At 46.6% G+C, this 15,875-nt stretch overlaps 1 protein-coding gene across 6 annotated transcripts in view; it reads left to right on the plus strand.

The window, feature by feature from the left end:
- The first annotated feature begins 8,103 nt into the window (after positions 1-8,103).
- The window catches only part of PLXNA1 (plexin A1), a 299,945-nt gene continuing 292,173 nt past the window's right edge, over positions 8,104-15,875 (plus strand). For 2 of the 6 annotated variants that reach the window (XM_083489156.1, XM_083489161.1), the window contains exon 1: positions 8,112-8,392. The gene's annotated coding sequence lies outside the window, so the exon portion shown is untranslated. Of the gene's footprint in view, positions 8,393-8,988; positions 9,228-15,875 lie in introns of those variants that run through there. The other 4 variants (XM_083489157.1, XM_083489160.1, XM_083489159.1 and 1 more) reach the window with 3 other exon arrangements.

Here is a 15,875-nt window from a genome sequence, read left to right on the forward strand (position 1 = left end):
AGCATTTGCTTTGGTTACAGCAAGATATGAAGAAATATTGACAGCCGTGTTCCTAGCGCAGATCAAAGAGTCATATTTTATTTTAAAGCAAGGGGATGTTTTGCCTTTGGCATTCATATTTACTACAGAGACCCATTGAATCGGTAGTGACCTTGATCACCATCAATTAACATACCAAGCGGGAAAGCACACACAGGAAAAGAAACTCGGGTATAGAACTAGTGAGCTGGCTAGAGACACTGGAGCACCTGAAGAATACAGTGGTACCTTGGTTCCCGAACGGCTTAGTTGTTGAACAAATCAGCTCCCGAATGCCACAAACCCAGAAATAAGCGTTCCGGTTTGCAAATGTTTTTCAGAAGCCGAACATCCAGTGTGGCTTCTGCGGCTTCCGCTTGAATGCTGGAAGCTCCTGCAGCCAATTGGATGCTGTGCCTTGATTTTTGAATGGTTTCGGGAGTCGAACGGACTTCCAGAACAGAGTAATTTCAAGAACCAAGGTACGACTGTACATGTATGGAACAGTAAGTGGAGGGGGACACTACTGCCCTCTCTAAAGAGCACACCCTTGAATTGGTGGCGATCACGCTCTTGCTTGCTGCAACAAGAGCAGCTGTGTTGGCAGGAGGGCTAATGGCGGCGATGCGACGTGAGTGGTTGTGTGCTGCATTCCGGCAGGTGAGCGATTTTCGGGATTCCCCTCCACAACAGTCAAGAGGCCAATGCTGAAAATCGCTCACCCACCGGAATGACGCGCAAGCCTGAGTTTTAAAGCGGTGATTGGCCGCTTGATTATTGGGGGGGGGGGGGAAGATGCCGAAAATCGCTCACCCGTCGGAATGAAGTGCGAGCCCAAGATTGTAAGCAGCAGTTGTAAGCGACGCGAGTGGTTGTGTGCTGCTGACGGGTGAGCAATTTTCGGCATCCCCTCAACAATCAAGCGGCTAATCGGTGCTTACATTCTCGGGCGTTGAACCTCATTTTTGGATCAAAAAAGCTCGTCTTATACACGGAAAAATACGGTACTTTCTTCTCCTTTTTAGGTTGATAGATGGTGGATTGTGATCACTGGGGAAAGTGCCATTTTATTCTTTTTGTAGTGTTTCCACTGTCCACTTATTTGGTTTCCTTGGGTGTTTTAAATAGGAATGTCAGAACACATCATTTGGTTCTTTTACATCAATCTACCTAGCTCCGCTCCTTGGATAAGAATACATATGACCATGACCAGCAGTGGATATGGGGCAGACATTTACCGGGAACCAGAACCGTTGAGGGCCCACTACTGACCCCTAATAGTGTGATCCCTGCTATCATGCACATGTGAGCTGTGATCTCTCATTCATACTCACAGCAGGAGCCTTGAGTGGAATCCAGAGCAATAGATTTCATAAATATATGAAATGAAACTTAGTGCCTGCTTGGCTGCCCAACCTAATCTCAGATGTTGTAATAATTTGGCTTTGGATAAAGGAAAACATTTCAAGCATTCTCAAGGTCAAGGCTCTGTCTTTTTTCTGTCCCTATATGGGGTTAAAGTGGGACAATGGAGGAGGGCCTGAGAACTTCTGAACTAGTCTCACATGCATGAACAGATTAGCAACATTATTGGAATACCACCTGTTTGGAGTGTGTCCACAGCCAAGCCCTTTTGGCATTCAGTTGTGGAATCAGGTGCTTAGAACACAGACAGTGAGAGTTAATAAAGAATTTCCATCTAACAGTTCCCTGCATTTCTCAGATTGAACAGCATTTCAGGAAACCTGGTTAGCATTTATGCACACTTCTATTTTCAACAGCTACCATCCTGTTGCTTGATCATAGCTATTAGCATTGCTATACCCAAACTGATGACTATGATCAGGGTGCTTACCTTACCTTACATTGTTCAGTTGCATTGGCTCGCTGATTAACGTTCAGTATGTGCTTACAATGCTGTCCTGTGCATGCTTACTCAGAAGTAAGCCCCACTCTGTTTAGTAAAGCTTTTTTTCCAGTAAGCTTGTTTAGAGTTGCAGTCTTAAATAGCACTGATTTCAGTGGAAGTTATGCTTTTGGGATCCACAGTGGGTAAAGCAGTGATTAGGAGTGGAGAAGGACCAGGCAAAGGAAGGGTTAAGCTTAAGGCATCACTTCCCCCACCCCCTATTACTACTTCTTAACTCCAAAGTCCCTGCCTCCCCAAAGTTGTTTTTCTTTTTGGGGAAAAAGGTCAGGATATTGTTACAGGCATTTGTATATAATCTGTAGTTATCCCCTTTGGCATTCTTAACTTTTCCTTGCTGTTCCTTTAACCTTTTGAAAACAGTGTTTGTTGCTGAAACACACACACACACACACACACATGAGAGAGAAATAGAGAGACATACACATGCTGCTGATTGGCTGCATTGGAGAGGCCCAAGTCTAAGAGGCGATAGATTTAGCAATACCAGAGTGTGGGCTGCTACACAGAGGTAGAGACGAATAATGTTCCCCATCAGCTGAAAAAGAAGTGAAAAGGCCAAGAAGGAGAGCTAGACTAGGCCAACTGGAGAAGGACTTGGAACTCCTACCAGCAGAGGTAACCTTACTCCTTAACTGATAAGAGAGGAGTGTGAGAAAAGGAGCAGAGAGGAAAAAGAATGGAGATGATAAAAGTAGCTGGCACAGAGTGTGCTTCTGAAAGACAAATAATCAACTGAAACTGTCAATTAATCTTTTTTTATGGCTTTTATGATTTTTCCTCCTTATAATTTTATCTCTGAGTTAAGTGAATTTAGTGCCGCTAAAAGATGCTGAACTGACAGCTCTGAGGCATAAAAGCCTCGTGTCCATCTGCAGAGCAGGCGCAGCGAGGGCAGGCGAAGGCACTTCTCGCTCACTGTCCCCCCTCTCTCCACACATACCTCTGGAGTAGAAAATGGCAGCTGTTCAAACTTACAAAATAGGGCAACCGTAATGCTTGGATCTGTGATGGGACTGAACTTAACTTCTGGCCAATCTTCTAGGACACACTTTCTAATCAAACTAGTGGTTTGCCATCAGTGATTTATTTATTGTGGGTTGTAGCCATCATTAGTCCTAGTCCTAGCAGTTCCACTGAAATCAATAGACTTAAGTCAGTCATGTCCATTGATGTCAATGAGTCTACACCTGAGTGGTAGTAGAACTGGATATGTTTATATCTCACATTACCTCCCTCTCTTTTGGCACAACTGGATAAAATTTGCAGGCATATTAGGCCCTTCTGAACTGATAACTTCTGCAAAAATTCCAAATAGGTGCAGGAGCTTCTGTGCATAGCACCTTCAATAATATTTTTTTGAGTCAGTGTTGGATGTGTGGGTATGTGACACAGACAAAAAGGACATGCATGTCCAGCATTTTCCAAGCAAGCATCACCAGCCGAACAAGCAGAGAGCACAGAACCAGAGAGAACAAGGCTACATACATAGTTCAGTTGGCAGATCATGAGACTCTTAATTTCGGGGTCATGAGTTTGAGCCCCATCTTGAGCAAAAGATTCCTGCATTGCAGGGGGTTGGACAAGATGACCCTTGTGGTTCCTTCCAGCTCTGATTCTATGAATATCTAAGGTGACACATCAATCCGACATCCCTACCCTAAAGCATTGTGATTGGAGAACCCTGACAAAATTATCCCCTCTGATTGGAAGTGAAATCTGTCAGTCACAAAAGAGTTTTCTTCTCCCTTGTTTGACATTTCATTTATATAGCAAATGTGGGGACAATATTTTTTTTTGCAGACACACTACCTACAGTGCTTCTTAAGCGATCAAATCTCCAAAGCATTATGAAGCACTTCAGAGGACCCAAGTTAGGTTCAAGGTGTTTTGGACAGACCCAGTGCAGCTTGGACAAGCTTCAAATCTGTTCATAGTGTCTTGCTTCACTTTAGGATTTGGATTCATCTGAATCTGATGCATACCCTAATTTGAACCCATGACTCCCCAATCCTAGCTTGAGACTGTAACCACTGCATCACACACTTGGGTGGTTTTGAACTGGTCTCATCAGTGTCCCCCCACCCCAGCCTTTTGGATCTTCTTTTCTTGTCCAGTCAAGTGGCAACCTTAATGCCAGCTAATTGGCATATCAAAATCTATATAGGAAAATGTCTTAGCATTGGTTCATATAGCTCAGTAATGCCTACACTGACCGGCAGTGACTCCCAAGTGTATCAGACAAGTATCTCTTGGAGATGCTAGGGACTGGACCTGGGATCCTTTGCATGCAAAGCATGCGCTCTATCACCAAGCTATATCCATACAAGCTATCATATAAAATTCTGAATGGGTTTCAGTTTAGTGAGATAATATTTCCTTTTCCTCTGCTGTGCTGATCCTCATATCACCCTTTCTATCAGAAGACTGTGAGCATAAGTAAAAAGGCTAGCTGGACTCTTATTATACCCCCTGCTTTCCCTTTTGATACACTAAGAGGAAACTACTACAGCTTGGAGTGCAACTGTTCTTCCTGCTGAGCTACCATCCGCTTTTGTCAGGGCTAATACAGGGACTGGCAAATAAATCGGGAAGATGGGGGTAGAAACCTGTCGAGTGGCAGTGGAGGTGTGGTGAGGCTATAGTGGTTCAGGTGAGGGCTTAAGAAGCTGCTTTGTCGTTGCCCTGGCAGCTGAAATAGGTTTACACCTCTCTACCTGGACTGTCAGAGTGAGTGGGCAGAGCAGCTGCAATGAGTGCATCCACTGAAAATCTGGGTTCTGGGGGAAAATATCCTGCCTCACTAATTGATGAGCCCTGATTTTGCTCAGTGAAGAATCTGGGATGTAATCTAAACCATCATAAGTAACTGGTGGTTTTATTAGCAACAGCATTTGCTGGCATCAAGTTACAAGTTAAACAACTTGATTTGGGAGAATCCTTGATTGTTCGTTTTCTAATGACACTTAAGAGACTCTGAGGTAGAGCATGCTGTCATCTTCCCTGCTCATTTTTTTTTGTCATCGCCTTCTCCCAACATATGACACACACAAAAATAAATGAAAACAGGAATGAGGGAGTGATGTAAGGTGTTTCTAAAACAAAGAATGTAGTGGGGAGAGTGAATAGAGATAATTTTATCTCTCAGCCGCTTTTTATGATACAATGCTAACATGAAAAGCAGGCCTTAGGGGCAAAATGCATGTTAATCTTACCATATTTCCAGTGGGGTAGCCACACTACTCTGTTGCAGCAAAGTCTTAAAGACTAACAAGTTTATTCTGGCATAAATTTTCCTGGACTACAGTCCACTTCATCAGATGCTTGAATTGTTAGATAACGTACAGCTAAGGGTAATTTACCAAAAGTTAAGATGCATATATTAACTACCAAAGATGGTGCCCCTGTAGTGAGCAATCTCTCTTCTAGGTGTAATTCTTGGAATGACTGATTAGACATGTCATCACAACCTTCACAGTGAGTCTACACATATACATTCAAGTGACCACGAAGGAATGTTTGGCTAGGATGTGGAGGTTTACAGCATGAGGACTATGTCTCATGACGAAAGTACTTCCAAGAGCATTTCCAGATAGAGGCTTTGTTTGCAAATGGGTCACAAAGATGTCACAAGTGGCAACTGATTTATTTTTTTAATTCCTGTGGAAAGTATAAATCCAGTTTAAATGGGGAGGGGAATGTGGGATGGCATTTTAATGACAATGATGTTGTGTGGACACTGCAAAAATAAATAAAAAATGCATGTGTGAAGAGCACTGATCCCAGAATAAATGTCCATCAGGAAGCACCCTAAATGTTACAAGCGGGTGGGAATCGCTTGCCACAGAGAGGCAGAATTCCAGTGCAGGTATAGTGCATTCACTAACTCTTAGCTTCTAGGTGCTTATGTGGTCTAGTACAGTGTTTCCCAACCGGTGTGCCGCGGCACACTACTGTGCCGTGAGACACCGGCTGGTGTGCCGTGGGAGGGAGGCGGGCGAGTCGGGCGGCGAGAGGCGGCGGCGGCGGCGAGGATCCGCGTCGAGCCGGGGGCGGCTCCGCGGTGGTGGTGCCGAGCGGCGGGGCAGCTCGCGCAAAAGGGAGGAGCGCGAGACAGCGGAGGAGGAGGAGGCCGGCATGTCCGGGCAGCAGCAGCAACAGCAGCAGCAGCAACTCCCGGCGACGGCTCCTCCTCCGCCCGCTATCGCCGCCGCCGCCTCAGCTGCCCTCGCTCTGCTGCCTCCTCCCACCCCGGCAAGGGGAAGGGAAAAAACGTTCACTTTTGTGCGTCCCCCCCCGCGTGACGCTGCGCGCTGACGTCACGGGGCGGGGCTTTAATGGTGGTGTGCCGCGAGATTTTTTTCCGGTAAGCAGGTGTGCCGTTGCCCAAAAACGTTTGGGAAACACTGGTCTAGTAGTCTGCTTTCATAATGGGTTAAAAGCTGGCCACAGTGAAATTTGTTTCACAAATGTAAAACAGTATGCTTTTGTATAGATGAAATTTCTTTAGGTTGGATTTACATGTTTGTTTTGCCACTGTTATGGGTTTTGGGGGAGGGGGTATAATTTTATTTTATTTGCTATGTGTGGGACTCCCCTCCAAACATAGATACCAATGTATGAACTGTGATGACACACACTTTTGACATCATTTTTCTAGCTACAGATCCAGTGAAAAGTTTCCTCTTATTTCTTGTTATTGGTGCTGAAAAGCATGCACAGGGGGAGGGGGGAGGCCTACACTGGTTAACAAATGTGAATGTTCAAGAACCACCCGTAGTCCTTTTGAAATTTCAAAACTTGAAAGATTAATTGCTCCTCCTGGGCCCTTCCTTCTTTACTCTCTGTTTCTAAATGGGAAGAAAATCCCATTTCGACAGAACTTGCTTCCCCGGAAATGTACTTTGGAACTCAGCCTAGCCCAGCTCAATAAAAAATCAATGGGAAATGGTCTGCACTGTAAGCAAGTGATATATAAAACTGGGAACCTTCAGGTGAATCCGATGTTGCAGTGTTGCTCTGATCAGAGAAAAGGATCTACAGTAATGATGTGAAAAGAAAAGATAGTAAGGTTCTCTGTGTTGTGTTGGGGAAATTTTGATCAGGGGTGCTGCTATCAGAGCAGGGCTTTGGGCAGGGGTGAAACTAGGCTTTATTTCATCCGGTTCAAAGACCCAGTTTGGCAGAAACCCTCCATGCATTTGTGTGCACCCCTCTGGAGGCTTAACCCGGGGCAAAAAAACTGGCTAGCCTCCCCCCCCCCCAGCTACATCTCTGCTTGGGGGCAGAATAAGCAGCCCCCTCCCACAAATGCAGCAGGCCTGGATGCATTTCCCCCCTACATATGACTATTAAGTCCAGAGTCTAAAAGGACCTCAGCTCACCACTGTTTTCACTAATGGTTGCACTGTTGCCAAAAGTTTCAGCCAGCCTTGCCCAAACTTGTGCCCTCCCAATATTTGTGGACCATAATTCCCATCATCTCCAGCCAGCCCTGCTGATTTAGGCTATTTGGGCTTGGCCCTGCCCCCCCCCCCGCACCATTCTGAGGCATAGAGCAAGGTCACGGCTTCAATTCCTGGCGTCTCTAGCTAGGGCTAGGAATGTCCCCTCTGCCCAAACCCTGGAGAGCCTCTGCCGGTTAGTGCAGACAGTACGGAGGTGGGCGGAGCAGTAAAAGGTAGCTTCCTATTTCCCATTGAACACAGCGTGATTTACTTCTGAAGAAACGTTGGGGGATTGTGCCCCATGCTTCACAGCTCTCCGTGGCAAGGGGATTTTCACCGGCGATGACACGATCGCGGTTCAGCCTGCAACGCATTTGCTGCGAACCTTTTAATTCAGCTCTACATCCTAGCCAAAGCAGCTTTTGCATCCCTTTGCAAAACCGGACAACCATCCCCTTGTAAAGCAAAGCAAGACACGTTTTTCCACGTCCAGAGTGTTGCTGCCGACCCATTCTTGCTCCCGAGACGATTTCTCCCCGCCCCGCCTCCTGCGGCACCCTCGGTTCTTCCGACAAGCCATTGCGAGCATCACCGCTTTTAAGGCTCCTCGGGCGGCATTGCCCCTTTAAGAGCGCGCCAGCCTCCTTCGGCTTGCGGGCCTCCCCTCGCCTGCTCTTCATTCTCTTCTCTCCTCCTCCTCTCCTCTAGCGCGCCGGTCTGCACAGGTGTGGGCGCCCTCTAGAGGCCGAATCCGGGCGAGCCGAGCAGCGACTGCAGCCCCTTTTGAATGTGTCTCTCCGTCTGCCTCCCTGGGAAGTCAGATCGAGGCTGGAGTTCCATTGGAACCCTGCGCTGCATTCCTTTCCATTCATGCTGGGCAGCAGCGGCGGCGGCGGCAGAAAAGCAAGTGGAGCGCGGAGCCCGGAGTTGCAGCGCGGGGGTTGTTCGGTGTGGAATGTAATCATGGCAGGCGCCTCCGAAGCAAGCTCCGATTCAAGCTGTAAGTCACCCCGTCTAACTTTCCTCTTTGAGGCTTTCCGTGGATACGTTTCTGGGGTGGGCTTTTTTTTTTTTGTATGTTTGTTTTGTTTGAAAAAAGCAAGCGATCGTTGCAGAGAGGAAGACGCGAAAGAGGTGGTTTGCATGGAGAGGATTGAGAGAGCGTAGCGAAACGCCTTTCTCCGCTTCCCTGGCTTGGCTCCGAGATAGTTGAGCCTCATTCAAGAGAGACACACTCACAAAACACACACACACACACACACACACACACACGGGGAGATGTTCAGCCTTTCTTAGCTCGGAGGAAGCCTTTTCTGTTTTACTGGGGGCGAGGTGGGGGGGGCGGAGATTTGCGGTTCCGGACGCGGCGAGAGACCCGCTTTCCATTTAGTTGATTTATTCCTTTCTTTTGCATGCGGGAGGAGAGAGGAGTTTGCTGGATTCTTTTGCTGGGTGGGATCGGCGGCGCCGACGCCGCGGCGCTGCTATTATTTGGGGTGGTTGTGTCTTTGGTATGTGCGCTGTGTGTGCCGGGGAGATCGTAAAGTAGGGAAAGCGCGTGAGACGAGCACACACACGAGCGCGCGCGCACACACACCAATGTGGCATGGGGGTGGGGTGAGAAAGGGGACCGGCTCATCGCTTGGCCAAAAACGCTAGCCCGGAATGGTGTGGTCGGAAGGCTTTTTCCCGAGGGGATCTCGGCATCAGGAAGAGCGAGAGAGGCTGCATGGGTCCTTCGGTGAAAAGGAAGCAGAGAAATGTGGCCGGCGAGGCAGGCTCGGAGCGGGAAGAGTTGACAATGAGACGCGGAGGAGCGCTGGCAATTAAAAAGTGTGCGTAGCGAACGCGGCACCTCGGCAGCCTTTGCGACGCGCGAGAGAAGGGCGTGTGTGCGCGCGTGGTTAGCGGCGGCCGTAGTGGCGGGTGGTGGAAACGGAATGGAAAGGACTGGAATGGATCCCCATGTGGTTGTAACAGCGACGCTAGCAAGAGATGCGCGGCGGGGAGGGAAAGCCGAGCGGGAGTGGAGGGCGGCGGCGGCGGCCGAGCACGAGGAGCAGCAGCGCTTCCTTGGAGAGCTTTGGAGGCACTAAAAAATGTGCCGCCGCCGCGCTGGTTCCGTGCATGCGGAGGTTTCTCTGTTTGCCTTTCTGCTTCCGCAAACACACCCCTCGGCACACCATGCCTGGGCGAAGGGGGAAAAGTAGGCAAGGACGGAGCTCGCTTGGAGGCGGCGGGGGGGGGGGGGAAACTGCAGCAGAGCTGAGCGAGGACGGCAGCCTGCGTGTGTGGCTGCGCGGGTGCAGCGTGGCGCTCCGACTGCCGCTTGCCAGCTCTTTCCGCATTTACCTTGCGCTTGTGGGTTATTTTCCAGGAGCTCCTGCCTGCCTCCGCCTTACTCGGAGGGAGGGAGGGAGCCGGCGCCTGACGAGCGGCTCGGCAAGCCTGCTGTATTGCATCTTTTCCTTCCTTTTTTCCTTGGGGGTGTGCGGGGAGAGTGTGTGTGTGGACACACACAGAGAGAGAAGCTGGCTTTGGATAGACACTGTCTTTTCTGGCTTCGGAGGCTGGCGAGGGGAGGGCAGCAGCTTCGCAGTGCGAAAAGTGACTCAACTCTCCAGTCATCCTCGTCGGCGCAATGAACCCGGTGGAGATGGTCGTGTCATTTCCACCAGCCATTCCCCCTTGCTTCCTCTCTCGCTCTCCTGATTTGCAAAGGGGAAAAGTTTGATCGCAAATATTTTTATTATTATTACTATTTTCCTTTTATTGGGATGTCGGGGACGGTGGACCGCTGAGATCGGGCAGTTAGAGGACCCCCCAGGGCACAATCTTGCAGCCCACAGCAAGTCTAAAGGGAGGGGGACACACCATTTTCTCCCCTAGCCTAGTTTTGGCGTCATTGCCCCAAGCCTGCCCGACCCTCTTCTCCCTAAATCCGTCCCTCCTGGCGCCCGGAGTTGAAGAACTTTGCCTGGGGAGCGAGCCGTCTCTTTGGCTTGGGAAGAAGCCCCGTGAGCTTAGCGAGAGATGCCCCAGCCGAGCCGGAAGAGTCCCCGCGGGGCTGCCTCGCTGCTGTGAGGCAGGATGTAGGTACCCACACCTTGGTTCTCCTTGCCGCGAGGCTTTCCTCCATCCAGGCTGCTAGAGTTCCTCCTTCCAAAAGGAAACCGCTTTCTCCTTGCTTGTCAACTTCCTTAATGGGCAAGCAGGAGCTAATCTGGCCAGCCAACAGTCCAGTGACTCCAACCCCACACTGCCCTCATTGGTATTAAGGGTGGCGGCTGCTGATGGGTCTTCTTGTATAGCCTAGTTCGTTAAGCAGAATAGCCCCCCCTTTTTCTGCCCCCATCTGGTAATGAGAGAATCTGTGGACCAGGAGTGCTGTAAGAATTCAGGGAGCCTTTGCACAGCGCTTCGAAAAGCACGTAGCACCATATTATGGGTTATTCATTCATGAATTATTCTTGCTGATTATGGTGTAGTTTAGGAAAGGCTCCGAAGCTCTGCCACCCAACAGCAACCCTCCTTGCACCCAGATGATAAATATAGCTCTGTGGAGTGAATAAGAGAGGCTGTTGTGTGTTGTGTGTAGGTGTTATCCATAATGCATATGTATAAGCCTTTACATTAAACAAAAACTGGAGGTTGTAAACCACCCTGAACCCTTTCGGGAAGACAGGGTAAATGTCTAGGTAAAGAATAAATTTGTTCAAATAAAAATAAGCCCATTTATGCAGAGTGTAGCTCTTGCTTGCATATTTGCTTTTCAGAATTGCTTTCCTAGAACCACTGTTCTAGTTATTGGGTCCTCTGTACGTGTGTGTATGTGTGTGTGTATGTGATGCAGGTATAAAATCTGTGTCCAAAGCACACTCGCAAGGCTCCAGCATATTTGAGTGCAGGGCTTTGCAGACATTCAGATGTGGTCTGGGTCCAATCAATAAATGAATATTTGATCCTTTTCCCCCCTTTGATTTTTTATGTGTGCGCATTCTTCCTTTCCATCCAGTGAAATTCTCTCTCATCACCTTAGCTGTGTGTTTATGCATATTGATTAAGCGTCTGGATTGACCAGCTCTGACTGGGGGATTGTGAAGCAAGGAGGGTATAGGCAGAATTTACATGAGATCAGTAGTTACAGAATGAACCTAGTTAGGAATCTGGTAAATTAGGAAGAGGTGTGGGATTTAGCCTTTCTAGTTAAAAACCCTTTCCCCACTCCCTCATGCCCACGTGTTTTGAAGGAAGTATCCTCAATATCGTACAAATTAACATTTACAACAATCCTTTTAGAAACACAGCAGGAAGAAAAGTTCAGATCGAAAGCTGCCTTTAGGAAGTAGTTTTCTCCCTCCCTTAAGATGAAATCTGTAAGCAAACAGACTTCTTAGAATACAGTTGGTTATTGCCCTTTCAGTGGAATAAAAATTATTCATCCATTTTTTGTTGTTGCAATGATGGGGAAGAGGGATCTGCAAAGGATGAGCACAGGGCTATTGACTGCATCAAAGGTTATTCATTTGAAAACATCATTTCCCTCTGTATAGCATCTAATTGCTTCCTGAACAATCTCAAAGTCTTTTGTATGTACTCAGTGGGTAAAATGAGTGACTCGATATCTCTCTCTTAAGATACTGGTTGTGACCAAATTGTGCAGAGTGAGGAAATCAAAGCAAATTAGCAGGCCATCCCCCTACAACTTGCAGCTAGAGGCAGAGATAATTTCTTAAGTGGGTTATAAAGAGAAGAGGCTTAAAAATAAGATCTTCTGCTTCAGACTGTTTGCATAGTTCAACTTGTTTTATATTAGTAAATTACAGTGCTGGTGGTGCTGAGACAATATCGAGTCTGTGTGGGTGGGAAGGAAGTTTAGATCCAAAATATGTGATCGTGTAACAGAGCAAGACGCTGTGGGGAATGCTAGATGGTAATCCGCTGTGTTGCACTCTGGATCTGTATTTTTGTTTTGGATCCTGCTGATTCCTCCCTTTAACCTGATCTGCCTGTTTGGATTCAGATCCCATTGTGCCTAACATGCATATATTCCTCTCTGGTAGATTTTGCAAAAACAATAGCCGGAGGGCGATTCTTGCTTTTCACAGTTGGATTGCTGGGTGTTCTGTCCCATTTGTGTGATACCATAGCAAGCTTTTCAGGGACAATAAAACACCCCTCCTGCCAAATTAGAATGTGTATTAAACTATGTACTTAGGTTCAGATATGTCCAGTTGTTGACAACATTCTCCATTGGGATCTGGACTGCTTGTTCCATTAGCAAGTGCCATCGTTTTCAGATATTATGGGGAGGGGCTGTCACTCCCTCATAGAGCACTTGCATTATATGTAAAAAGTCCCACCTTCAATTCCTGGCATTTCTAAGTACAGTGGTACCTCGGGTTACATACGCTTCAGGTTACAGACTTCGCTAACCCAGAAATAGTACCTCAGGTTAAGAACTTTGCTTTAGGATGAGAACAGAAATTGTGCTCCGGCGGCACAGCAGCAGCAGGAGGCCTCATTAGCTAAAGTGGTGCTTCAGGTTAAGAACAGTTTCAGGTTAAGGACAGACCTCCAGAACTAATTAAGTACTTAACCCGAGGTACCACTGTACTGTAAAAGGATCTTAAGTAGCAGTGCTTGGAAGCTTCTTTGCCTGAGACGCTGGAGAGCCAGAACTAGAAGTATTTATTTTCTACATTTATAGCCCACTTTACTTCCATCATGGTACTCAAGGTGGCATATGTTAGGTTCATAAAGGTTGTCTCACATCCACTGACCAGATGCACACCTGCTTCAGCATCATAGATGGACCAAGGGTTTGATCTAGTATAAAGCAGCTTTATATGTTTATGTAAAATGTTCTTAATTTATCTTTAATAGAACGTTTAAAAATAGTATATTGAATGTAAACTTTATTTTTCTGGATCTCCCCACACCATTTTATTCTTTTAAAAACCCGTGTTCTCCCAACAAACAGTCATTTCCCACATGATAATCACATAATCAGATCTATTTACCTTGCTAAGCCAGTTGGTCTCATACAGTCACTCACTCAGTTTTTAGATTTCACCTTATGGGAATTGTGGTTTTTACCTTGATCCTAAACATGCAAACAAATGCCACTGATTTCAGGTGAGTTTGTTTCTAACAAGTTAATATTAGGGAATTTACCGTATTTTTTGCACCATAACACTCACTTTTTTCCTCCTAAAAAGTAAGGGGAAATGTCTGTGCGTGTTATGGAGGGAATGCCTACGGGTGGCATGCCTACAGATTTTCTTCCTCTAAAAACTACATGCGTGTTATGGTCGAGTGCGTGTTATAGAGCGAAAAATACGGTAATTTGTTTCTCTTTCTCTCTCTCTCTCTCTCTCTCTCTCTCACACACACACACACACTTTAAATGCTGCCCAGCCTGGTGTGTGTGTGTGTGTGTGTGTGTGTTTGTGTGTTTGCTGCACGGTACCAATTTTTTAAAAATAACTGAAGCTCACTCCTCCCCTCCCCAAGGAGAGTCGGGACCAAAATGGAAGGCAGTGCTAGAGGCCTTATGAGAACGGTGTGCATTTTGGGGAATTGGAGGCTATGAATGACTCCTGAACTGATGATGAATTCTGGCGTTAGTTTATGCCCTCTGCCACTTGTGTCTGTAAGGGGGCTTGTCTCCTGCCTGAATGGAGAGTGTTCAATTGAGGAACCTTACCTTTTGTTTCTGAAGTAGGCAAATGCCCCCTGGGGTCAGTGTGAGTGCTGCTTGCAGGATGCAGTTATTGGCATCACATCTGACTCAAATTTATTTTGAACCACATCACTATCCCTAACAGTCTCCTTTGTAATAAAACAAATGCACACAGAGGCCCAGAGGCACTAATTACCTATCCGAGATGCTTATACCAAGCCGACATCCATAGAAATTTAACTGCCCTGCAGTACATACAGTACACAGTTATCCTCACAGTACCCCTGAAAGATAGCACCATGCTATTATCTCTGTTTTATAAGTTGTGGAGTGAGATGCAAGAGTGTTGCTTTACCTTACTGGGGTGTTGTGAGGACAAACACCCACACCCACAACTGTAGACATCTGTGTACATCTGTTAATGCTCCTTTGCATTCAAGCACATTCACATTTCCTCCAGTCTTCAACCTTGCCGTCATATAATGGTAAAATACTAGGGGGACTTAGCCAAAGTGATACAGAAATCGGTGGCAAGTAAAAACTAGACTGAGAAGTGTTGAGCCACCACAGTGGAACATATCCTGTGATTTGCTTTTTGTTGGGCTTCCTCTGATTATGAAATAGATGTAATGCGTTGCAACTGACCTCCTGATGAGTGGCCTTCTGGAAGCATACAACACCCAGAGTTCAGCATCTTCACTAGCTTACTGTTGTTTTCCAAGGGCAAACAAGGTGCATGGGATTGATGGGAATTGAAAACACCTAGAGGGCACCAGGTTGGGAAAGACTGCTCTATCACACAGGGGAGTGATTCCACCCTTTTATACATCATGATTGTGTTTGCTGCAGGTACACTGGTGTTTTCTGAAGCAGTGAAATATGAATGACAGCTTTCTATCCTTTTGCACATGTATCAGAAGGTCACTTTAAGGCACAACCTTGTGCACTCATTTGTATGGGTGTTAAGAACATGTGTCTGTTTGTGCTTCCCATGTCTGGGAAAACAATATAGTCTGGGTAAACATGGTTGCTGCCAAACATGGAGATTCTCTAAGATATACTAAGACATAAGTTTCTCTTATGACCCTGGGTTTTCCACTTTCTGCTCCAGTATGTGCCACAATATGTGTGATTTCATGGAATTGTTTTTGCTACATCCATCACCCTACAGTAAACATCTAGTGCAGTGGTGAACCTTACTTGCCTCTAGTCTGATTGTGGTACGCCATATTCTGTGCGATGTGGGGCAGTGGTTAGTGGGAAATCTCCAGTCTGCTATGTGAAGCTTAATAGCCAGCTTTGGGTAAGTCACTTTCAGTCTACCTCACGGGTTTGTTGTGAGGTTTAAATGGGGGAAAGGCACAATACAAAATTTTAATGTTAAAGGTAAAGGGATTTGGTGGGACGGAGGCAGAGTTGGATTGTTCTTTGTTCTTAAAAGCACCTAACATTGCAGGGAAAATGAATAAAAATCGAAGTTATATTGTTAGAATGGAAAACTGGGCTGAAACTAATGAACTGAAATTCAATAGAGATGAATGCAAGGGCAAAATAAAATGCACAAGTATAGGACGGGATACTTGGCTTGGCAGCAGTACATGTGAAAAGGACCTTGGGATCCTAGCTGATTACAAGCTGAACTTGGGTCAGCAGTGTGACGTGTCTTCATAAAACGCCAATGTCTTTAGACTGCATTAAAAGAACCAAGTCAAATAAATATTAGTTTCATTTTATTCTGCACTAGTCAGACCACATTTGCAGCACTCTGCCCTGTTCTGGGTGCCATCCTTCAATTAGG

Source organism: Podarcis liolepis (assembly GCF_965112155.1).
Source record: "Podarcis liolepis genome assembly, chromosome: 2".
Lineage (NCBI taxonomy): Eukaryota > Metazoa > Chordata > Lepidosauria > Squamata > Lacertidae > Podarcis > Podarcis liolepis.